General features: G+C 45.0%; 1 protein-coding gene across 1 annotated transcript in view; it reads right to left on the bottom strand.

Annotated features, from left to right (window-relative positions):
• The window catches only part of LHFPL3 (LHFPL tetraspan subfamily member 3), a gene marked incomplete at its 5' end in the record, with an annotated part of 263,325 nt that overhangs the window by 5,506 nt on the left and 232,833 nt on the right, over window positions 1-24,986 (bottom strand). The gene's annotated exons all lie outside the window — the stretch shown is intronic.

The raw sequence follows: 24,986 nt of genomic DNA on the forward strand, positions 1-24,986 counted from the left end.
GGAGGAGTAATTCTGAGTGGTCAAACAAAGAATAAAAAAGTGACAAAAAGGTTATTTTTATAATGACGAGTTTTGCGGCTCCCAGTTTTTTTTCCTTCGGAAACAGGTCCAAGTGGCTCTTTTTGTCTTAAAGGTTGCAGACCCCTGGCATAGGGTTATAGATAGTAGGGTGTTGGGGACTGGCTGGATGAGGAGGAGAGGTGGAAGCTGTCTGACCAGGAGCCCAGAGGGAGAGGAGCTCCTGATGGTGGGAAACTGGCCACACCCCAGAGGGGAAGAGCTGGGAGGTGCTGGAGACTGGGACCTTGGAGGAGGGTGAAGAAGAGGCAGGTGCCCCAGTACAGAGCAGAGACAGGAATCAAATTTGGCAGCTCCAGCCACCCCGATAGCTTCTCTGCTGACCTCCTGCAGCCCTCCCCCCCCAAAAAAACAAGGCGTCTACTGCACATCACAGAGCAGAGAGCCAGGCAAAAACAGAGTTGCTGTAGACAGAGAGCGGGGCCTGACATAGACGGTTATAGAGTGGAGTTGGGGGAGTTATAAGCCAGCTCAGGCAACAGCTTCATCTAGACAGAAGCGACCCTTAGAAGTCTCTGTGTGTTCTCTGTTCTGCTTCCTTAATAAAGAAAATATCTGTAAGTTAGCCGGCGTGTCACTGTCTTTCTCTGATCTGCGTATGACCGGTTCTCCCTGTCGGCTCCCTGACACAGGGGTGGGAAATCTTAGGTTCTGAATGTGGCCCTCCAAGCCTCTCTATCTGGCCTTTAGGACTCTCCATTGGCCACACGGGCTCTTCTTGGCCACACCCTTCACTGTCACGGCTTTGCATCTTCCTTGAGGGTTTTTGCCTGCTGGAATGTGTTATGGACTCTGACTATGGTTCCTGCTTGCCTGGATGGAGGATAGAGAAGAGTGTGTCAGTAAATTAACATTTGTGGCTCCACCCACATTTGACTCTGGTTCCATGATCCACCACTGGCGTGTGGAGTGTTGCCTAGAAAGGACGGCAGCCAGACCTCTCTACAGTGACTGGAAGTGCTTCCTCAGAGGCTCAGGGACAAAAAGGTCTTTCCTTGTGTGGCACCAAATCTCTCTCCCCGCACCCGTCTTTCGCAGGACCAGTTGTGTTTCAGTGATTCCCTCCCCACTACATCACTGATAAGTAGACCAAGCCATTGTTAGTGCTTTCATAAGTCCAGCTGCTTTATATCACCAGTCTTCTTATAATTTGATCTAAGCTTATACCTAACCAGATCATATCCAACATTAAGGATTATTATTTTTTTAAAAAAGGAAAACCCACAGTTTATTGCCAATTTTCTATTCGAAGTCTTCACCGTGTTTTATTAAGCGCAGAAACCTTTGATATTCCATTTCAGGGCCACAACACATTGAAAGCTTTTTTAGTTCTCTTGCAAAGTTCTTACATAATGGGGTTATGTAGATGAAAGAGGGAATTTAATACATGTCATAGGCTACTAGTTAATGCTATATAATAGCAGCTGCTCCATAAGCAAGTCAATTTCCCTCAATCAATGTTGCACACACTCCTCTGGCCTTGTAACCTGTCATGTGCTCTGGAATCCTTGAAGGCTTATATTCATGCAGGCTACCTACAAACCATTTCCCTTTTCTTTTTAAAGCTGTCACACGCACCTCACAGTTAATGAATGCAGCATTTAAGGAGTCTGCACTGTCCAAATTAGCCATGTGTTCTGTTTCAAGGGTTCTGAAGGACTTCCTGTCATCCTCACCTCCTTGGGAGATGTTGAATCTGTGTAGCTGACCTATTCAGTCTGAAGCCTTGTCTGCTGCTGGTGAGAACGCATTGCCTTAAGGGACAGACCAAAACCGTTTCAGGGTCTTTAGAATTCCATTCCTGCGCGAATGCTCTGACAATTGTTGCGTCCCAGACAGACAGGCTTCAGAACGGTGTCCTGCCAGTTTCTTAATATACAAACAGGTACACAAATAAACGCATAGCATTTGTATGCAGTTGGCTATGTGAAATTTTGATGGGCTCACTTTCCCCAGGGCCCTGAGAGATTTCACATGAGCTTCCCAGCGCAAGCACACGGAGCAGACCTTGCTCCCCAAGCAAGGCAGAGAGATTAAAATCTCTTTATGTGCTGCATAACCCAAGCAGACTTGGCGCATAAAGAGCTTTTGAGCTCTCCACCTTGCTTGGATTTAACTTGCGCAATTTCAACCAGTTACATGCGTGTTAAGCTGCAAGCGTACTGTGTCTTCTAAAGTTGTACACATTATTATTTTATTCATTTATGAGTCACCTTTCATACAATTTAAAAGAAGAAGAAGAGTTTGGATTTGAAGTCCCGCTTTATCACTACCCAAAGGAGTCTCAAAGTGGCTAACCTTCTCCTTTCCCTTCCTCCCCCACAACAAACACTCTGTGAGGTGAGTGGGGCTGAGAGACTTCAAAGAAGTGTGACTGGCCCAAGGTCACCCAGCAGCTGCATGTGGAAGAGCGGGGAAGCGAACCTGGTTCACCAGATTACGAGTCCACCGCTCTTAACCACTACACCACACTGGTGTAGGAGATTACAATCATACAAAAAAAGGAGAATGAGCACAGGTTTAAGAACAATCCAAAAAGCCAAAAAACAAAACAAATGAATATAGGTTAAAGAACAATACAAATAAGCACCCAAGGCAGAGACCTAATCCCTCCCCACTCCAGCTGGAAAGGTTTTGGTAAAATAAAAATGTCTTCTATTGTTTCTGGAAATTACAAATCATAGGCACCTGTCATGTCTCAACAGGGATGCTGTTCCAAACAGTGGCAGCCTCCCCTGAAACTCCTCCCTGGAGCTGATGTGGAGCAGGCTGCTGATATTTTAGAGACACCAAGGAAACAGCTTCCTGCAAAATGCAGTGACCTACTGAGTACATAAGTGAGATAAAATGTGTGTCCAGAGGAGGAAGGCTATTACACACAAGAAAATAGGCCTTAGGCTTCCTGGAAAGGAACACGTAGTCTTTGCAGTGAATTGGTGTCCATTCATTCTTTGGTAGATTCTTAACTGGAACAGACTCTTAACTGTTCAATTGATTGATTTTTTTTTGTTAAGGCCAACTTTCAAGGGGTTAATTCTTTGCTTCTCTCTCTTTCTAGCCTGCTGTGATTATTATAAAGGTTCACCAAGATGCTGATGGAGAGCAAATGGTTTTCTTGATGAGGTCAAGCCCAGTGCCATTCCAGCATCCAATTATCTGTCAAGAGGCCCTTTAATAATGTTCCAATGGCAAATTTCCTCCTCGCCTGACTACAACACATAAAGGCATTCCAATGATACATGGAGCAAAAATAGAGATTATTTACTAAATATGGAGATGCACTCAGGGCACAAAAATTGAAAAAGGAAGACAGGCAATTAGACTCTCCAAGAGGCCCAAGACACCAAATATTTGGGGAGGCAAATGTCTATTGGGCTGCTTGAATATTCGCAGAGATTTCCGTGATATTCTTGTAAAATCCCGTGTTCTGCTATGCCTGATCAAGTGACTGGTCCAAGGTCACCCCGTGACCTTTCAGGGCTAAGTGAGATTTGAACCCAGGCCTCTCCAGTCCTAGTCCAACACTCTAACCACAACATTTTACTTAAGGGAATTGTGGGAAACCAATGGGCCATTCTTGCAGGGGCTGACGGAAGTTGTAGCACAGTAACATCTGGGCAGCCAAAGATTTCCTGCACCTGATTTAAGGGATTAATTCCTAAACAGTGTGCAAGAAATTGAGTAAGTAACTAAAGGCTTTAATGAAGAAGGAAAGAAAAAAACTGCCTCCAAAGGAGAGACTGGTACCTGTTCCTTCAAAATAGAGACACATTCAGATCAGAAATTGATGCAAAATGGCTCTCTTGAAAGTGGTGAGCAGTTTCTCATTTCTTCAGGGGGGCAGCACCATCACGAGGGCACCTGGGCCAGTCCCTCTTCATCACGGGGAAACAATGGGGCGCTCTATTCTTCAGGGAGACCACATCCACATGAAGCTACAATGGCCAATCTCTCTCATTTTCAGCAGGAATCATCAACATGTGGCCACAATGTCTCCCTCAGTCATTGAGGCATGCAGAAACAGGAATCTGTTAGCATTGCCATACGTTCGGAATTTCCCGGACATATCCAGAATACTGAAGTCGGAAGCAGTATCCGAGCAGAAATCGCTAAAATGTCAGCGGAAGTCCCATCTGGCAACTCATGCCGGTGGTGCCATTTTCAGCAATTTCCCTTAAAAATAGCTCTTGCGCTCTCCCCCCACCCCACCCCCGAATTGAGCCAAACAACTTTTCTGTCCAGATTTTCACTGTTTGAAATGTGGCAACCCTAAGTCTGTGGGCCGTGTTTCTCTTTCTCTAACCGACATAGGCTGCAGAAAAGTGTGGGCCCAGCAACCACCAGTCAGCCTGTGTCTCTGAAGTGTGCATTATCACGAGAGGCTAATAGAGGAGAGCTGGCAGGCAGATATTCTAACTACGAGATGCTACTTTCAGTGAGCGCCTGACATGCATAGCATGGGTTGCTGGTACCCGGGCTGTGCAGAGAGGGCTGGGAGGGAGGGAAACGGGTGGAGTACGCATGCACATTCAACTGCCTAAACATGTCTGTGTCACCTGGCCACAGAGATAAGAAGAGAAGAGTCATTCCATTGTCTGGAGAGGGCACTTCCTGGTTCGCATGGAGAAGCCATTTTCAACGTAGCCCAGTGGTGGAAGTGCACAGCTGTATTGAGACAGTGGCAGGTGTTGAAATTTTGCACCCCTTATCATCTTGTGCCTGGAGTAACTGTCCCTGTGCTATGCCACTGGTGCCTGAGGATGGCATGGAACAACAACAACAACAAAAGTAAAGATAATGGAGAGGGGACAGGAATCCCAGATACATCAGGATGACAATTTGCAGTGTCTGCTAGGCTTGGACACAGTTGAAGGCACAGGCTGTGTGCTCAACAAACATTGAAAGCACACAACTTCCCCCAAAGAGTCATCACAGCTGTTGTTTACCCTGATAGAGCTACAGTTCCCCACATACTTAACAAACTTCAGCTCCCAGGGTTCTTTGCAGAGGGAGTCTTGTGCTTTAAATGTATATTGTGCATGCAGCCACAAATTGGCAAGCTTCAGATGGGCAGAAGAGGAGCATGACACCTTTGATAAAGCATCTGCCAGACAGAAAGATCAGGAGAGGGAGGGAGAGAGACAAGCTGTCAGCAGGCAGTGGGTGGACTGAAAAGCAGTGGGGAGAGGCAGGCCTTGTCTGGCATCCTATGCTGAATGGTAGAGAGACAGAACAGATGGTGGCAGATGGGGACCTGAGCAGCAAAACGTGTGTGAAGTAAATACAGGAGGAAAATTGCATTTGGGCAGGAAAAGTGGCAGCCCAGAGATTGGTTGCATGGGCAGGGACAGTGTCTTGGACTTGGCAGTGTGATGGTCACCTCAAGCCACAGGGAAGCCCACCATCTATGGAAGGTCAGCCTTCACCAACACCCGATGCTAAGGAACGGAAAGAGTTGTGAAGGGCAGTGAACAGGGTAATATCCACGGAAGATGGGGTGGGATGATGCGATGGAGAATATGCAAATAAAGATAAGAATTCACAAGAAAAACAGCAAAACACCTGGGGAAATCGAAAGAGAAAGAAATGAAATAGAGGGACGGAACTACAAAAATGAGCGCAAGGTGGGGACCAAAGGTGGACAAACTATCCCAGGGTTAGAACTGGGAGGAACTGTATGGGGGTAACACCTCAGGTACACATTGTGCTCCTTCTGGGGAAGTTCACCCACGTTTGGTTCTGCCCCCCTGCACTCAGCTCTCACCTGTGGCTCCTAGAAGCTGTCAGAATGTGACAGTGGCCACACCCCAGGAATGATGTCAACAGGACAGCAAAAACAGGTCTCAAACCCTTGGTGAGTTAGGGATCCTCTGCATGCAAAGACAGGCTCTGGTGGATTGAGGGGAGAAGACCAATAGTGGGTCCCATGGTCAAGAAGGAGGTTTCTGTGTGTGGCATAGAGGGAAGTGAGGGGCAGATGGGGCTCGTCAACCTGGGAAGGTAGACCAACTGGAAGTAGGAAAACTCTGGTCCCAAACCTATGCTGCATTGTGGGATGTCTTCAGCAGAAGAAATGGCTAAGGCATAAACCCTACACAAATCTGGAGTAGCGTCCCTAAGACGGTTGGACGGCACCTTGTACACCTGCTTCTGACAACTCCTGCAGCCAAGCATTGCTCAGCTTTCCTTTGGACCACTTCAGTGAGGCCAGTCTTGTTCTTTGGGCAGCCCAGGATCTCTATAAATACTGCCCAGGCTTGTGCCCCAGGGAGGTCACCGGGGTGCCGCTAATGCTGCGGTTTGACTTCGCCCCCAGAGGTGCACTCCATTGTCTCTCGAGACAGACGGACACCAACACAACTACTCTGCCGACGGAATTAGTAAAGTAAAGGTAAAGGGAGCCCTGGCCATTAGGTCCAGTCGTGACCGACTCTGGGGTTGCGGCGCTCATCTCGCTTTATTGGCCGAGGGAGCCGGCGAACAGCTTCCGGGTCATGTGGGCAGCATGACTAAGCCACTTCTGGCGAACCAGAGCAGCGCACGGAAACGCTATTTACATTCCCACCGGAGTGGTACCTATTTATCTACTTGCACTTTGATGTGCTTTTGAACTGCTGGGTTGGCAGGAGCAGGGACCGAGCAACGGGAGCTCACCCCATCGCGGGGATTCAAACCGCCGACCTTCTGATCGGCAAGTCCTAGGCTCTGAGTTTTAACCCACAGCGCCACCTGCGTCCCCGCCAACGGAATTAGCAGCAAGAAACTCAAAGCAGCTATTATTATTTATTATATTTATTCTACCCCCTTCCTCTCACGAGATCCCAGGACAGCTTTCCCATTTCGCAACAGTTTTCACGGTGCCCTCTCCACAGTGCCCCTGACTGGGTACTGCCAAACTGTGACACCAACACGAGGGTCACAGTGATGCATTTACAATGCTAGCTGGCCTTTGGCTTAACTTGCTAGATGGTTTTGCATCCCAGCCTCACAGCAGGACATTATGAGAAAATAATAGCACTGCATTTTGCTTTCTTTCTTTTTTACTTTTAACCAATTGAAAGGAAATCAACTAATTTGGACGTTGTCACTTTATTAATTAAAAGCAAATGCACATCTCTACGTGAGACTTGTTTCCCAAAGTCAAAACAGCCAGTGGGAGCAGGTGTTTCCAAAGAGAGCTGATGAAAGCTGGTGAAAGGTGGATAGACAAATTGAAGGAACAGGGGCACAGCCCCTAGAACATAAAAAACAACACCCCTAGCATATAAGGGGGAGTGTTTGGCTAGAACCATTCCCTCCCAAAATCTCTTTTGTATGCAGAGGGATTACTTTTGTATGGTGAAGTATTCGGTCATGTGAGCTCCGACCCGCAGTCAGGTTTGCCATCTTTGGGCAATTCCTTCAGTTCCTGACACTGAGTGGAATGCAAGCGTGTGATGATAAGCAACCTGAGAGACAAAGGAAACATGCAATAGCCTCAAACACATTTTTTAATTGTAAAGTGAGTAGGAGATAGCCAAATAGTTCATCTGGGTTGAGACACATAAATCCTGAAATGTTTGGTAACCAAAGTATTCTGCAGGATTTAATATTAATGAATGTTAAGCTCCTAACAATCTGCAAAGACAATCCATGCTGTTCTTCTGATAAAAAATGTAACTTACTTAATGGGGCAATGGGGAAAAATGGTTCACATTAGCAGTATTTATTGCAACCTTCACAGACACTGTAATGCCAGCCATTACCCTGAAGATGCCCACATTTTTGAATGGTAGTGATTGTGTATAGGGAACTTGCAAGTTATGCACATTTAACTTGTGTGCATTCAGCTTTATGCGCTTGGCAATAAAAAAATTACACTAAATTAAAAAGGGGGTGGGCATCTGGGGGAAAAGGTCTTTGGCAGTCCTACCCACTATTGAACCCGTTTTGACTATAAACAATTTTGGCTTTACACAAGATCCCCAGAACATAACCTGATAGATCATGAGTCTCTTAATCTCAGGGTTGTGGGTTTGAGTCCTGAATTGGGCAAAAGATTCCTGCATTGCAGGGGGTTGGACTATATGAACCCCAGAGTAAGTTGAGAATTGCCTGTATTGTTGCAATCCTAGAAATTGCCAAATTTTAAAATAGCAGTGGGGAACCTCTGGCCCAGAGATCCTAAGTTGGCCCATGGGGCCATTTCCTCCAAACCACATCTGCCTGCCCCACAAATGAGGATTTGGAGGGAAAAAATGGGAGCTTGAGGTGTGCTCCACATTGCTCCTTACGAAGAAAGACTGTCTCTAAGTGCTGGTTAGTGTTGACTCAGGGAGTCCCTGCAGTGCAGAGATCCCCATCAGGTGCTCCCTAGTGCTGCCAATGGGGCTCTCAATATGAATCAGCTGCTGCTCACCCAAAGCTATTTGCATGAATGTGGTTCGTATTCCTTTTTCCTTGTGCCAAGACGGCTTCCCTCTCTTTCCGCTCAGTGTTATGATGCGCATTCTATCTGAGCTGAAATCTAGAAGACAGGTTTAACTGAGATAGAGAAAGACTATAAACTATTGGTTTGTAGCCTGTTGGGAACTTGGTTTAAAGGTCTTTTTGTGTGTGTTTTAAGTGTTTAAAAATCAGAAATTCATACATTTTTGCCAGCCTTGGGGAGTAGTAGAAATAGTATAACCACCTTATACAAGAAATGTCAGAATGTGCAATTCTATTAATGCTTTGAGATAAAAAAACAACCATCAGTATCAGGAGACAAGCTATGAAAAACTACTATACACCTTCTTGCCAGGGGGGATATACAGGGGTACGATATGGGGTGAGGACCTCAAGTCCAGAGGTAGGATTCTTGTTATTGAATAACATTTTAAGGATTGGATAGGCTTGTTACACCAGTATTTTAACGCGATGTGGTGTTGACTTGTTTCAGATTTAGATATATGCTATGTTATGTTATATTTATTATTCTGATATTTTGGGTTGTGCTGTTTTCTGCTTTCAGCTTTGGGCTTCCCCCAGGAAGGAAAAGTGGGATATAAGCCATAAATGAAACAAACATTTCCCCTGCATTTCAGACCTCATCAGATTATTCTTCCAGCCAACTCATCTCAGGGAGTGACATTGTTTTACGCACTCCGTATGCATGCTGAATGCACAAAGGCCTTTGCTTCTTAAAAAAAGGAGTCTGTGCCATTGCTAATAACTTTGGGATAGTTCTTGACTTTGGGATAGTTCCCCAGCCACTCTGGGAGGCTTCCAACACTTATAAAAACATAACCAAACATCAAACATTAAAAACTTCCCAATACAGGGCTGCCTTCAGATGTCTTCTAAAAGTTATGTAGGTCTTTATCTCCTTGGCATTCCAGCGCCACTGCTGAGAAGGCCTTCTGCCTGGTTCCCTGTAACTTCACTTCTTGCAGTGAGGGAACTGCCAGAAGGCCCTCGGAGGTGGACCTCAGTGTCCGGGATGAATGATGGGGGTGGAGATGCTTCTTCAGGTGTGCTTTAGACCAGAGGTGGGCAGACCTCAGACCTCCAGCATCTGACTTTGTTTTTGTTTTAGTAGAACTTCTTCAAGGTCTACCACCAGAAGTAGGTGCAAAATAGTGGCTATGGGGCACAGGGAACCTCTGAGCATATGATCATCACAAGTATTTGTTTATATCCCCAGAATTAAGCTCACAACCCACACAAAATTTTTTATACACAAAAATCTATTCTTGGTTTCCCACCAAGCTTTTCTTTATTTCACCAGCCTGCTGGGAATAACTGGGAGTGTGCTACCTCGCCTTTAGACAATCCATCATTATTTGGCCTCTCCCCTCAAACTGTAATTTGTAATGACAATCCTACAAACATTTTGGGCAAGGGTTACTGAGATTATCTTGTGCATCAAGTTGAACTCTGGATAGCATTATAGAAATGCTAGGCATCATCATCTCATGGAATTAATCTATACTTGGGAAAAGAACAGGACACAACAAATAAAAACTGTTTCTATTACACCGACATAAGCTGATGTCACTTAAAAAAAATATATTCAAGTTAAAGACTTGTTATTTTTCTTAATTTGGGTGCGAAGGAGGAGAACAGGGAGGGGGAGGAAGTGTCAAGAGATGATAGGAAGGGCAGAATCTCTGCCTCACCTCTTAATTATTAGCAATGAAAAGATCTTCGTGATTTTGCTCCTCGACCAGCACTGCCTTCTATTTTTGTAACAGCAAGCTTACATTAGCATTTATTTGCTAAAAATAAACATATTTCGAATGCAGTTCATTATATAGTGCATTAGAGTAAAGACTTAATTCACAGCTCCCAGTCAAGAAGAAATTGTTTTAAAAGGCAAATTGTTTCGTGCAAATAGTCACTCTGTGTGTTGTGCTCACAATCTTTCAGCTTGAGCTGTCGTCTGGCTTCTCAGTGTCGTGAAGACAAACAACGTTCCAGAAACTGAGGAGAAATTCTATGTACTGTAATTCTATGTACTGTAGCGGTATTCTACTTCTGGTCTTCTTCATGAAACCCGGATAGGTAAGTCAGCCTGGGGTTTCCCCAGACGTCCGACAAACCTAAAAATGATTGTATTTACGGCTGAGACAGATGACTAGTGCCTCTTTCGGGCTGCCTGAAAGTGTGCAAAGAGAAGTTTCCCCTGGGCTTCGTAACAGCCACATACCACTGAGCCATGCCAAATGTTAGCGCTATGAGACATAACTTGTACTTCTTGCTCCAGAAAGCGCTCAATGAGCCTCCAATAAACGGATGGCAAACCCCCAGCATGGTTACATTTTCCTCCACCAGAGGGCAGCTATAGTCATGGTTCTCCAATTCACTGGATAAGTTCTAAAGAATTGTTCTAGGAAACCAACTTTCTGTAATGCAGCTATATTTTATATTCTAACATTTCTGCTTGTGTTTCTCAGGTGAAGCCTTCAATATTGGATAAAGACTCTGGCACCTGGACGAAGCACGTAATTACAAAGCCTATTCAAAATTCTCCACAAATTCACATTCACTGATCCCATGACTATCACGTTTATCTTTAATTCAACTCTGGTGTAGACAGGACATTTAAAATCAGTGTTAATTTATTTAACATTACCTATTGCACGGAAAACGCTTCTGAGATGTCATAATCATAACCATAAACATAGGAAGTTGTTTTATACCAAGATCACTGGCCAACCCAGAGATGACAACCTTTTTTGGGGGGGCTGAGTATACTGTCTGTGGATTGGGGCCCCTACTCACAAAAGAAGACAGAAAATTTGCATAAATGTTACATTCATGGCCATGTGCAAATTTGTGTCCTCTTTTGCGGGTGGGGGGAGGAAGCAGCACCCAGAAATAAATCAGGGGTGACATATGCACAAGAAGGTGTCCAAGAATATCAGCAGACCTCCAAGGCCATTAAGAGCTACAAGGCAACACAAAACTGTGGATTCTTGTCCTATCGCTTCCCTTTAACAAGGCAAGCTTCACTTGCAAATTTTCTGCTTGTCAGGTAGCTTGTAAAGGCACACAGGGGGTCAAGATGACTCTCCTGCTTTAGGCTACACTCAGCAAACTATTTACTCTGCCATTGATATCTTGGGTCAATAGGAACCCTGCAGAAATAAGTACAGTGGTGCCTCGCAAGACGAAAAGAATCCGTTCTGCGAGTCTCTTCGTCTTGCGGTTTTTTCGTCTTGCGAAGCAAGCCCATTAGCGGCTTAGCACTATTAGCGGCTTAGCGGATCAGCTGCTAAGCGGCTTAGGGAATCAGCTGTTAAGCGGCTTAGCGGATCAGCTGATAAGTGGCTTAGCGGCTTGGGAAAAAGGGGGGGGGGAAGGAAAAAAACCCCGCAGGAACTCGCAAGACATTTTCGTCTTGCGAAGCAAGCCCATTGGAAATTTGTTTCGCGAAGCACCTCCAAAACGGAAAACCCTTTCGTCTAGCGGGTTTTCCGTCTTGCGAGGCATTCGTCTTGCGGGGCACTACTGTAGTTTGCTGATAACAGACCTGGAGACCGAAATAGAAAAACAGCCGTCCTGTGGTTTGGGCCGCTTTGTCCGACAAAGTGAAAAATTAAAGGTTTTCTGGTACATATTGCAAGTCTTGTTCTAAAGCCACCGATATTTCCGTTAATCCTTCAAACGAATCCCCAAAAGAGTTCTCTTTGAGAGGAATTAACGCAACAAACATATTGCTATCATGAAAGCTGGATAAGTATTGTGTAGCTCCCTCACACCTAAAATGTCACAACCTTCCTCAGAATCAACTGCCTTCTACGCTGGTAACTATTTCAGGTTTTCTAGTTCACAAAGGATTCTATGGTTGCACCTGAGGAAGGACAACGTTGGATGAGAAGAGAAGGCAAACAACTTCAGTCATATTCCCACATCTCCCCTTTCCTCTCAGTGTGAACTGCACTGCTATTACTCCTTACGTTAAAAGTAGATATAGGGTAGGAATGCTTTTCCAAGGGCCCAGCAGGCAACCTTCCAGGGGTCCAACTCTGCTGACAGCACACCAGCTATTTATCCTTTGAAGGGTGTGTGTCTGCCTTGTTTGTTGCATCCTCCTCGTGGCGCCCTTCCAACCCTCTCTGGGCACCATGAAGACACGCTCCAACACTGTTACCAGGTAGCAGAAGTGAACCTTTCCAGTGAGTTTTGGAGGGAGTCTGGAAACCTTCGGCTGCCTCATCCTCTTCTGTCACAGTTAAGAATACCAGAGGGGTCCAGGGGAATTGTGGGAAAGGGGATGGAAGTGATGGAGAGGCTGCATGTAGCACTCATTTCCCAGCAGCCCAATATGACCCAACATCATCCATCTAGTCCTTGGGTCCCCAATGTGGTGCTTTTCAAGGCCCGCCCCCCCAGTTGATGGGCACTGACATTGAAATGGTGCGCATGTGCCGTGTCATGTGAGGAATTAATTGAATTAAGTTAATTAATCAGGAAGTAATCAGTTATGTGGGGAGGGGCTTACCTGGGCCCTCCCAATATTCTATTCCCGTTGGCACCCCTGAACACAATGCAGCTTTATAGGTGCGCATGGAAACCAAATTTTATTATTTCTTCCTTTGTACAGTGATGTTAGTTTGCTATGAAGCAACCGTCACATTCCTACAGAGATTTGCTCTTCTCTCTGCTTAAAACCAAGTGAACCAACTGAGGCCGGACACAGAATTATACACAGATGCATACCTTTCAACATTCTTCAGATGAAAATAGGGACATTTTCATCTGAGAAATGTTGGAGGCTATGTGTCAGGATGCTGTCAGCGGCTCCCGGCTGGTTGCCCAGGAAAGTATAAAGACAAGGAAAAGTTTCTTACCGTCCTTTTTTATTTCAATCTTCACACAGGGGTGCTACAGAACCCAGATAATGGCGTCCCCAGTGAATCTCCACCCGACCGTCTCTCCCACTTCCTCATCCGTCACTTCTACGGGTGCTGCTACGTCCCCTCTGTCTTTGAGCTCTTTGCTCTCCTACTTTTAAGGCTCGCCGGGTTCTGGGAGATGGAGGGTCTGGAATGCTTTCTAATGACAACGTGTCAGCCGGGTGTTGTTCTGGCTGTCCCATGGTTTCCCAGCTATCCCCCTCATCTGCCTCTGAGCTGCTATCTCCCTCAAACCCCTGTGGTAAATCTATACTGTCTTCCTCCTCACTGGAAGGGTCAGGATGGGGAGGCGGTCTCCACCATTGCTCCTCTGCCCAGTCACTGGCAGTATGATGAGACAACACATGCTACAGAAGTGGTGGGGAACCTCAGGCCAAGGGACCAAATTTAACCCCCCCTTACCTGGTCCTTGGGAGTCTCTACAGGCCAAACCCCTCCCTAGGCCATGCTCCTCAATGGCCCTGATCCACACCCTCCTCAGTTCTTTGGCCAGTGTGAGAGCCAGTGTGGTGTAGTGGTTAAGAGCGGTAGTCACGTAATCTGGGAAACCGGGTTCGTGTCTCCGCTCCTCCACATGCAGCTGCTGGGTGACCTTGGGCCAGTCACACTTCTGTGAAGTCTCTCAGCCCCACTCACCTCACAGAGTGTTTGTTGTGGGGGAGGAAGGGAATGGAGAATGTTAGCCGCTTTGAGACTCCTGAAGGGGAGTGAAAGGCGGGATATCAAATCCAAACTCTTCTTCTTCTTCTTGGCCTGGCTGGAATGTGTTCTGGACCATCAACAATGCTGTTTGCTTGCCTGGATGGAAAGAGATGGGTGTAGGAACCGCTGGCTTTCGGGTGGGTGGATTGTAGCTTACTGTACAAAGATCAATGTTCCATGTATTGCCCTACAATCAGCTTGTGCCCCCTCCCAGCTGAGAAACTCCTGTGCTACAGGCACAATGCACAAAGGGGAAAGCCCATAAAAATGAACTAAAGCAGCAATGTTTTTTGGGAGCAACTATTTTTCTCATTCTTTCGCTTGACTGCTCATGGCTTCTTCTTCTTTTGCACTTGACCGTACAGTTTGAAACATGAACAAAGTGGGTTTTGCTTTGCTGGAGAGGCGTTAGAGCGTGATACCCATTGTACAGAAAAGCACAACTTATTTTGCACACGAGAAGAGCATTGGAGGAGCGTAGGATAACGTGAGGTGTACAGCATAAGCTGCCATTCAAAACTACGAAGCGAATGCCTCCCTATTATGTTTGACATTTCTCTGTGTGAAGGGAATTTTCTGGCTCATCATTCAACATTTCCCTTCCAGGGTTTCTCAAAATCTTTTGAGCTTCCTGGCACTTCATCACTTTCTTCTTTTTCTGCTCTCACAATACCACCCTTGCTAACCACTGCAGTTCAATAACTCGTATATGACTATTTTTATCCAGAGTGTTCTTCTGAACTAGCAAAATGGGAGTTTCTGCAGGGCCAGGCAATGGCGTTCCCACCAGGGCTTTGCCACAGCCTCAGTTAGAGCCAGCTGGGAGTTGGACCTTCAACGCTGCTGTGAAACTACATTACCAATAATTAGCTGCCCTGTTCAGAGCTGCATGTGGCTCGTTAATCTCCTTGAAACGAGGGCTTAATGAAACATGCTCTGTAAACCAACTCAGCCGAGAGTCCCAACCGCAGGAAAGGCGGAAGTCAAATTCAAAAAGAAAACATGGTGCATGTCAACAAGTTCATTTCGACAAGAGTGAATACGTTTTAAATAATAAGGAAAAGCAATTTCCGCCTTGATGAATACGTTGCATTTTCTCCCCTATATTAAAAAAGGAGGGAGGGGGAACACCCACCGGAAATATACTCGAGAGAAATCATGCTCATAGCTAAACCAGCCAGACAGTAATTTAAAAAGCAAATAAATTGTAATCAGAACCACAATTACAATTGCCTCCATTACATCTTGGAGTTTCTGGATTTGCTCACTTTAATTTTCAAATCGGAGTAAGGCCAAAGACTCAAAATAATATTTTCAAGTAATCGCTAGGGAGGGAGGGGAAATTCAGTTCACATTTTAATGCACATCTGCTTAATTCACACTTCCTGACACAACAAATGAACTAAAACAGAGCTATGCTTCAAAATTCACACTCCTCTAAATTTTATGGCGCAGTTCTCCAACCAAGTAATTAGTACAAAAATGCATATATTAAGGGATACTGCTGGCAAAAGAGATATCTCTTCAGTAAAATTACATACCAAAATGTGCAGATTAGGAGAAATCCACACTAAAATGCTGATGAATTTTCATTAGGACTTAAAGAAAAAATCTCAAACAGGTACAGAAATGCAGAGGACTAAACTTAAAAGTGGAAAAATGAGAAAACAAAAGAAAACCAAAATTGACAGACTTGTCCATCCCTAGTAGTCAGAAATAGAACTTCCTGGGGGTTATCTGGGCCTTGCATTTCCAGAGAGGCCTCTTGCAGATAAAAGTAGAAGAAAGTCATGAAAATCCAACAAAGAGCCGAAAAAAGCTACATACTCAAAAGCTTTCTGACATGAAAGAACTGAGGCAGCAGATCTGTTTGCACAGCTGGTGAAACTTCATGGTGCTTGCTTGATCCTAAAGAAATCTCTTCCCCAAAAGGGAAGGTGGTTAAGCTTGTACGGGATTGAGGATTTTAGAATCTGTTAAATGGAATTTTAATACAATGATGGTGGAATATTTATATGTTCTTTAAAACAGCATTGTTGTCCAATCCAAGCCTTTGGGACCTGGACAACACAGAAAAAAGATGGAAGCCAAGGCTGAGATTAGTTATTTCAGTCCCACATATATTTTGTTCCTGAGAAGGCTGGTGTGTTCTTCCACTGTCTGAAACCAACAAACCCTTGACTGATATTTGAAGTAAGTTTTAGGATCATCAATTACTGGGCCACAGACCCTATGGTTCCTTCAGTCATGGCTTCACTTTGGTAAACTAAAGGCCTTCAAGTAGATTTGAGCTTTTGCATAAGAACATCCTGTTCTCACAGTGGCCAACCAAAAGCCCAGGAGAAGACCATCTCCCCTCCTGAATTCTCCAGCGCTGGTATTCAGAAGCATGCAGCCTCCGACTGTGGAGGCAAAGTCTAGGTGCCATGAGACCCTGAAAGTGTCTAGTGGCAGCTGGTAATAGGGATGGAAGAGATCACTGCTTGAGAGCTTGGATAGCTGTAGCCAGGCAAAGAGCACAATACTGGGCTAAATCAACAAAAGGCCTGTCTCGGTAAAGGTAAAGGGACCCCTGACCATTAGGCTGACTCTGGGGTTGCGGCGCTCATCTCGCTTTACTGGCTGAGGGAGCCGGCATCCAGCTTCCGGGTCATGTGGCCAGCGTGACTAAGTCACTTCTGTGTGGTTTTTTTTAATAACTTTTTTATTGATTTTACAAAATTTTTATAAACAGTACAAACAAATAAAAAGACAAACAAACATGTATAATTTCATAACCTTTTTTTCATAACCCTCACTTCTCGGACTCCCCCAAACCTCCCCTTTCTACATCCCAATTTCTAAAATTATTTAAGCAAATCCTAAACTTAATTTTATCAAATATATTTCTTCTTATTCTTTTCTTTAACTTAATCTTTTGTCGCTGTAATCTCCTTTTCTTTCTCAAACCCTCGACATTTTAGCATTCATCAATTTTATAATAGTTCTTAAGCTAGATTTTAAATTTCTTCCAATCTTCTTCCACCGTCTCTTTCCCTGATCACGGATTCTGCCAGTCATTTCGGCCAATGTCATATAGTCCATCACCTTCATCTGCCATTCTTCCAGGGTGGGTAGGTCTTGTGTCTTCCAATACTTTGCGATGAGTATTCTTGCTGCTGTCGTAGCATACATAAAAAAAGTTCTATCTTTCTTTGACACCAATTGGCCGACAATGCCCAGGAGAAAGGCCTCTGGTTTCTTAAGGAAGGTACATTTAAGTACCTTTTTCATTTCATTATATATCATCTCCCAGAAAGCCTTAATCTTCGGGCACGTCCACCAAAGGTGATAGAAGTACCTTCAGTTTCTTTACACTTCCAACACTTATTGTCAGGCAAATGATAGATTTTTGCAAGCTTGACTGGGGTCATGTACCACCTGTAAATCATTTTCATAATATTTTCCTTTAAGGCATTACATGTCGTAAATTTTATACCGGTGGTCCATAACCATTCCCAGTCCGCAAACATAATATTATAACCAATGTCCTGTGCCCACTTAATCATAGCTGATTTAACTGTTTCATCTTGTGTATTCCATTTCAGCAACAAGTTATACATTCTTGACAAATTCTTAGTATTGGGTTCTAACAATTCAGTTTCTAATTTTGATTTCTCCACCTGGAAGCCAACTTTCCTATCTTGTTTATAAACCTCCATTATTTGATAATAATGGACCCCAGCGTGACTAAGTCACTTCTGGCAAACCAGAGCAGCGCACGGAAACGCTGTTTACCTTCCCGCCGGAGCAGTACCTATTTATCTACCTGCACTTTGATGTGCTTTCGAACTGCTAGGTTGGCAGGAGCAGGGACCGAGTAACGGGAGCTCACCCCGTCGCAGGGATTCGAACTGCCAACCTTCGTATCAGCAAGTCCTAGGCTCTGTGGTTTAACCCACAGCGCCACCCACGTCCCTGTACGTCTCGGTAGAAGGCAGCTTCACCAACTAGATCAGTGTTTCCCAAACGTTTTTGGGCAACGGCACACCTGCTTACCGGAAAAAAATCTCGCGGCACACCACCATTAAAGCCCCGCCCCGTGACGTCAGCGCGCAGCGTCACGCGGGGGGGGGGGGACGCACAAAAGTGAACGTTTTTTCCCTTCCCCTTGCCGGGGTGGGAGGAGGCAGCAGAGCGAGGGCAGCTGAGGCGGCGGCGGCGATAGCGGGCGGAGGAGGAGCCGTCGCCGGGAGTTGCTGCTGCTGCTGTTGCTGCTGCTGCCCGGACATGCCGGCCTCCTCCTCCTCCGCTGTCTCGCGCTCCTCCCTTTTGCGCGAGCTGCCCCGCCACTCGGCACCACCACCGCGGAGCCGCCCCCGGCTCGACGCGGATCCTCGCCGCCGCCGCCGCCTCTCGCCGCCCGACTCGCCCGCCTCCCTCCCACGGCACACCAGCCGGTGTCTCACGGCACAGTAGTGTGCCGCGGCACACCGGTTGGGAAACACTGAACTAGATCTCAAACAGCTTTGTGAACTAAGCCACAACTGATAGACTAGCAAAAAAAGTGTTGTACAAGTGTAGATTTGAGTTGACCCAAATAACACACCAGATCTTGGAGTAGATTTGCAAGTGGTTTGATGACACGGCATTTAGGTTTGCCGTACATCCAGAATTTCCTAGACATAGCTGGAATACTGCAGTCGGAAGCAGCGTCCGGGCGAAAACTGCAAAAATTCTCCAATATTGAAACCCATGTTGGCAGTGTTGTTTTTGGCAATTTCCCTTAAAGATAGCCCAGAAACTACTTCTTATTTTGGGGGTAATGATTTTAAAGCTCAGCAACTTTGCCAAAAAAAACTTCAATGACTTTTGTGTCCAGATATTCACTTTTTGAAATATGGCAACCCTAATGGCACTGAATCTGTGAACATATTTATTGAAAAAGCTGGGCCTGCTGAAAGCTTCATCCATGGTTCCTTATCTATGATGGCTGTTTCACTGCATCACTTGATGCTGTAGTCATCAAGGAATGGACACATATGGGTGAATGCATCCTTTAAGCCAGGGGGTATATAAATTCTGTAAGAACCTGCCGTCCATGCAGGACGGGGTCATTTATAGGTCAACATGGCGTGCATCTGGACTGTTCCCATTTTCAGGCTGATTGGCCAATAGCACCATTACGTCTGCAAATTGTGTCCAGTTTCAGCCTGAGCCGGAAGGACCTGCGTTGCTCTAATTTCTTCCTACAAATACCTTTGGTTATTTCCCCCCTTCTCTTTCCTAAATGTTTCCCTGGACACCAAGAGCACTTCTAAGCCTCTTAGGGATTTCCTTTTTCTTTTTTACTCTGTGCTTCCTGATAAGGCACTGAGGAGCATGACTGCTGAAGAGGTAGAGAGCCGAGTCCTCTGCAGTATTTTTCTCTCCTGAGAGGCAAAGCTAGATACAGATACGGACATAATTTGGAAGCAAGCAGCTTCATTATCAAACCTTTTAGCTAGACTAGAGCATTAAATGTAATAAGGTAATGCCATATCCATGTATCCCATTAAGAAGTACTGTGTGGTTATTATAATGAATCCTGTTGCAACAGGTATGAGCACCTATTTTCAATTTCATTTACAATAGATTCTGGAAAGTGGTGTGCCTGCTTGTTCTCTGTAGGTCAAGCTGCCTCGAGATACTTGTTGCCAAACATGGCATGGGGATTCCTGATCTTTTTCAGTGTCTGGATACCAGCCATTTTAAATCAAGGTGGTGGCTCTAAACATCATTTTGGTGTGACTTCACTCGTTTTTTGGCCTAGGTATGGCTGTGTCTCTGGACGCGGGTGGCACTGTGGGTTAAACCACAGAGCCTAGGACTTGCCGATTAGAAGGTCGGCGGTTCGAATCCCTGTAACGGGGTGAGCTCCCGTTGATCAGTCCCTGCTCCTGCCCACCTAGCAGTTCGAAAGCATGTCAAAGTGCAAGTAGATAAATAGGTACTGCTCCGGCGGGAAGGTAAACGGTGATTCCGTGCGCTGCTCTGGTTCGCCAGAAGCAGCTTAGTCATGCTGCGGACAAACGCTGGCTCCCTTGGCCAATAAAGCGAGATGAGCGCTGCAACCCCAGAGTCGGTCACGACTGGGCCTAATGGTCAGGGGTCCCTTTACCTTTACCTATGGCTGTGTCTCATGATATCACCACCAAACTTGGCATAAGGGTTCCTGACGTGGAGAAACAGACTTTGTTGCCATTTGGACACCAGGTGCCATTGCGATTCAAGATCAAAGCATCACTTTGGTGCAACTTTGCCCATTTTTGACATAATTTCAGCCACTTCTCCAGATATCGTTGCCAAACTCAGCACAGGGGTTCCTGAGGTGGGGATGGGGAAATATGTCAAAAATTGGGCGCCATTTTGAATCAATGGAGATTGAGTAGCTTCCCCCCTTATGTACTGCACACAGAGTCTAGATCTACGGCTTTTTGTTTGTTTGTTTTCCTTTTGGAGCTGAAAAGTGATTCTTGAGAAATTGGCCTCATTCAGAAAAGCTCACTGCAGATTGATTCTGCATTACTCTACAGTATGTCCAATTGAAAACATAGTTCTGGCACCTCTCAGATGGGCGCCATTATAAGAGAACAAGGGAGGCACCTCTTCTTCTAGAAAAATAGCACTGGTTCAATCTCTCAGCCATTACCCCATGACAGCTAACAAAGACTTTGAAACAGCCATTAGGCTAAATGGGGCACTGCCCTGTCCACTTCAGTCTGCCCTCAGCCAGACCCTACATGCCTACTGTCTTATTTATAATTAGTCCAAGGGGTAGCACAGCCTGTCAGTTTCATCGTCCTCCTCCTTAGTCACAGAGTTGCCCTTGTAGAATTCAAGAAGGAGGAGGGTGGGGACAAAACAAGTATTAGTTAGCTATGGCTCCACCTACCACTGGGCTTCCTGCCTCCACTGCTCCTATCAAAACGTACATGTTTATAACCCCAGTAAAAAACTGCATTGCAGGGGAAGAGTATATTTTGAAGTTAATATTTCAAGCATTAGCCAGTAGGTTGTAGCCTCATAGATGTGACCTTATTCGCCATCACAGTATGCATCCCATGTTCGCTTAATGCAAAACAAATGTGCCAATCCCTAGGGTCACCATTTCAGAGACTTAATTTGGGTCAGGATCCCAATTCATTTAGAGTGGGCAGTGTGCCCAGAAGCAGAATTGCACCTGGTCCTCAAGGAATGATTCTGATTGATTATATTAAAATTCTTGCAACATACTTTTGGGCATTACACACCAGAGAATTGTTTTATCAGTCCTCTGAGAAGCAATTCACTCCAATGTCTGCCAGGCTGACCTGTGCCTTGCTCAGCCCAAGTGCAGTATCTGAGAATATTCTGTGTACTAAGACAAAGTTCCTTTCTTTCAATCAAGATCCTGAGCCTATAAATTGCTATTCTATCACATTATCAATAAGCTAATAAGCGAGCTATATAATAATTTGAGAGCTAGAAATATTTTGTTCCCTGAACATCTAATATGAAGAGACGTTTTGGGGAATTCAAAAGTTTTCTTACCACTTTCTGACTTTTCAGTAGACCCTAACAAAAAGTTATTTAACAGGTGTTGTTTTTATACCTCTAAAGTTCTTCCCAACTTCTCCTGAACCACCATTGCCAATTTTCTGCCCTTCTGCATGATTCCCCAGGTCTTCAAGTTCTCAAACCCCCAACTGCTGCCTAGTAGAAAAATATTATTTCAACATAGGGGCAATAAAGTCTTTCACACAGAGACAGTAGACTGCTTCCCTTAGGTATCAGGTTGGCCACTGTAAGAAAAGAATGCTGGACTCGATAGGCCATTGGTCTGATCCAGCAATGCTCTTACACAGTTTAAAAAAACCTGTCTTAGAGAAGGTTTGAGAACTAGCTCTCAACTTCAGATGATAGGTTCCACAATTGACTTGTGGGACTGTTTTCAGGCAAGTCACTCCTCAGGAGAGGAAGTCAGAAAATAACTGAATGAGGACTTCACAACTCCAGAAATGCAGAAATAAGTCAACTCCTGTTTTAGGGGCAATATTTAGCAAGCAACTGTATCTACAGGAGAATTATGTGAGGTGGGATTTCAGGTTTTTTTGAAAAAGGATAATCAGGTGGCATTTTGGTTTTTAATGCCTAGAGGTCAGGATTCAGCTCCCACGAGGATACTGATCCTAAGCTTTTAAGATGCCAATAAGATCCATTGAAATAAATATTATTTTATTCATTACAAACATTTTTCTGTTTTTTTTTTTAAAGCTTAAAGTGGCTTACAGCATAGAGATTAAAATAATCAACAAACAAAACCCCAAGCTAAAAGAAAACTAGACGGGAACGTATATTCAAACATACTAAACTTCCAGAGAATGAAACAATCAACAACTGAATGCCTATTGAAATAAAAACATCTTCACAAGATGGTAGAAAACCAGTGACGGGTTGAGGAGGCACAGTGATCTCCAGAGAAAGATGTCGGCAAGGCCACAGAAATTTGCATCAGAATAATTCATTTTAGTCAGATTGCAATTCTCGGGGCAGTTCTCTTTCATTTACTCCAGTATAACTTACTGAACTTCCCCTTCTCCAAATAAAATTTGCACACTCCAAATAAAATTTGACATGTGTGACATGTCGGTTTAAAAGGTGCATTAGCAATATGGCAGGATGCAGAAATAAATCTAGGTGTTGTGTATGAGAACAGAACTGATGACTATATTGCTGAAAAAGATGTGTGAGGAGCCAAGTGACCTGGTTGATTCTTTTGAACTCTGGGAGCTGCTCTGGAACAGATCTGTTGAGTCAGAGCTTTGCAACTCTAGTGAAATAGAGCCTGCTCATCACAAAGCAGAATAAACTCTGTTCACTTTCATCAGTTCTTATGCCGGTTCTGTAAGACCCTCTTCATTGCAGGATAAGAGAGAGAGAAAGAGAGAGAGAGAGAGAGAGAGAGAGAGAGAGAGAGAGAGAGAGAGAAAGAGAAATCATGCCTCCGTTTGAACAAACACCTGGGACTTTACGAAGGCAATAACCATTCATGGATTTGTAATAAGGCTGTGACAAAGTACCACAGAAGACTTAAGAGATCATCGCTCTCACTTCTGCCAGCCATTATTTTAAATTATTCACTGAAGGAATAGTGCTTGATGCTGCCTATATGTAAGTAATCTCAAGACAGAGGAATTAACAGCCCAGTCACCTGCAAAGTAGTCCAAGATAAATCCTACTGGGTTGAATGGGATCTACTGACACAGAAATGTACACATAATTTCAGCCTAACATGGGCAGCTATCTCATATGCCTTTGCCGTTGGATAAACGCAGAAAGAAAAGATCTGTTAAAACATATATTATTATTTTTAAATGTGTACCCCATCCTTCCTCCTGAAGGAGCCCAGAGCAGTAAGTTATGACACTGGTGTACTGATAAGGCTGGAAAGCATGTAAGGAATGGACAGAAATGGTTAATATTGAATTTCTAGTCAGAGTAGGCTGCTGAAATTAATGGATCTAATTAACTTATGCCCACCAATGTCAATGGGTCTACTCTTAGTACAATCAACACCGAATTCAACACTGTTTAGAGTGAACCTGCAAAAGCTGTCCCTTCTCTTATTTATACTGTCTGGATTATATGGTTGAAGTGTGCCATCGCTCCTACAGGAATACTCCTGTTCCAAGCTCCAGCCAGCAGGGACATTCTCTTTCAGGGTATTACAAAAGGCTGGAGGCTCAAGCTGGACAATGCCTCCCTCCCCTCGCTGCCTCTGACTGAACATATTGCGGATCCTACAGCCCACGGAGCGTGGCCAGCCATTACTGAGCTGTGTTTAGGTGGGGGGGGGGAATGCTCTCCCTTAAAAAAAACACATGCTTTGTATTTCAGCACACCTTGGGGTTCATCTGAGCAGGCCGAGAGGCCTCCCCTGTCATTTCTCAGTGGCCCTGCTTGGCCCCCTCCCCGTGTGATTGTGAGAGAACACCTTCAGAGCATTTGCGACAAAACTCCATGCTGTACGTAAGGCAACACACAAGTATTTTTAAAATTCAATTTAGACTTTCAATGTGCGCATATATTATGTGAAGGATGGGGGGGGGGGGAAACCTCACTTCAGGAGATGGGCTATATTCATATAGTTCCATGAAGCTCTGCTCGTTTATGGAAGGGCAAATGCTAATGTGGAGCAGCGCTGCCAAGAAACCAGAAATAAAAAAAACAAAACTGGCCAGTTGCCAAGATTTTGTGTATACAAAGGCAAAATTCAGGATAAAGCTGGAATGTTATGCTGCAGATTCTCATGAGTGCTTGCGCATGAACTATGTAGACCAGGCGTCTTCCACATGGAGGTAACAACCCAGGAGTAGATTTATTATTATTATTACAGTGGTACCTCTGGTTGCGAACGGGATCCGTTCTGGAGGCCCATTCGCGAAATGAGCAGAACACAACCCGCAGTGGCGTGTCTGCGCAAGAGCAGGTTGCGATTCACCATTTCTGCGCATGATGACATTTTGCACGTCTACACATTCGATAGCAGCGAGGAGTGGCAAAATCCGGAAGTAACCCTTCCTGGTACTTCCGGGTCGCCGTGGGACGCAACCTGATAAAACGTATCATGAAGCAAACGTAACATGAGGTATGAGTGTATTATTATTAATAATAATATACCGCCCTATAACTGGAGGTCTCATGGGGCTCAGGCGGAGGCAGAGACATAGGAAGGGGGGGCGGACCGCCCCAGGTGTCATCACTGAGGGGGGTGACATTTGGCGTGCCACCCGCCCACGACTCCCAAGCCTACCCTGAGCAGTT

Source organism: Podarcis liolepis, assembly GCF_965112155.1.
Source record: "Podarcis liolepis genome assembly, chromosome: 10".
NCBI classification, from domain to species: Eukaryota; Metazoa; Chordata; class Lepidosauria; order Squamata; family Lacertidae; genus Podarcis; species Podarcis liolepis.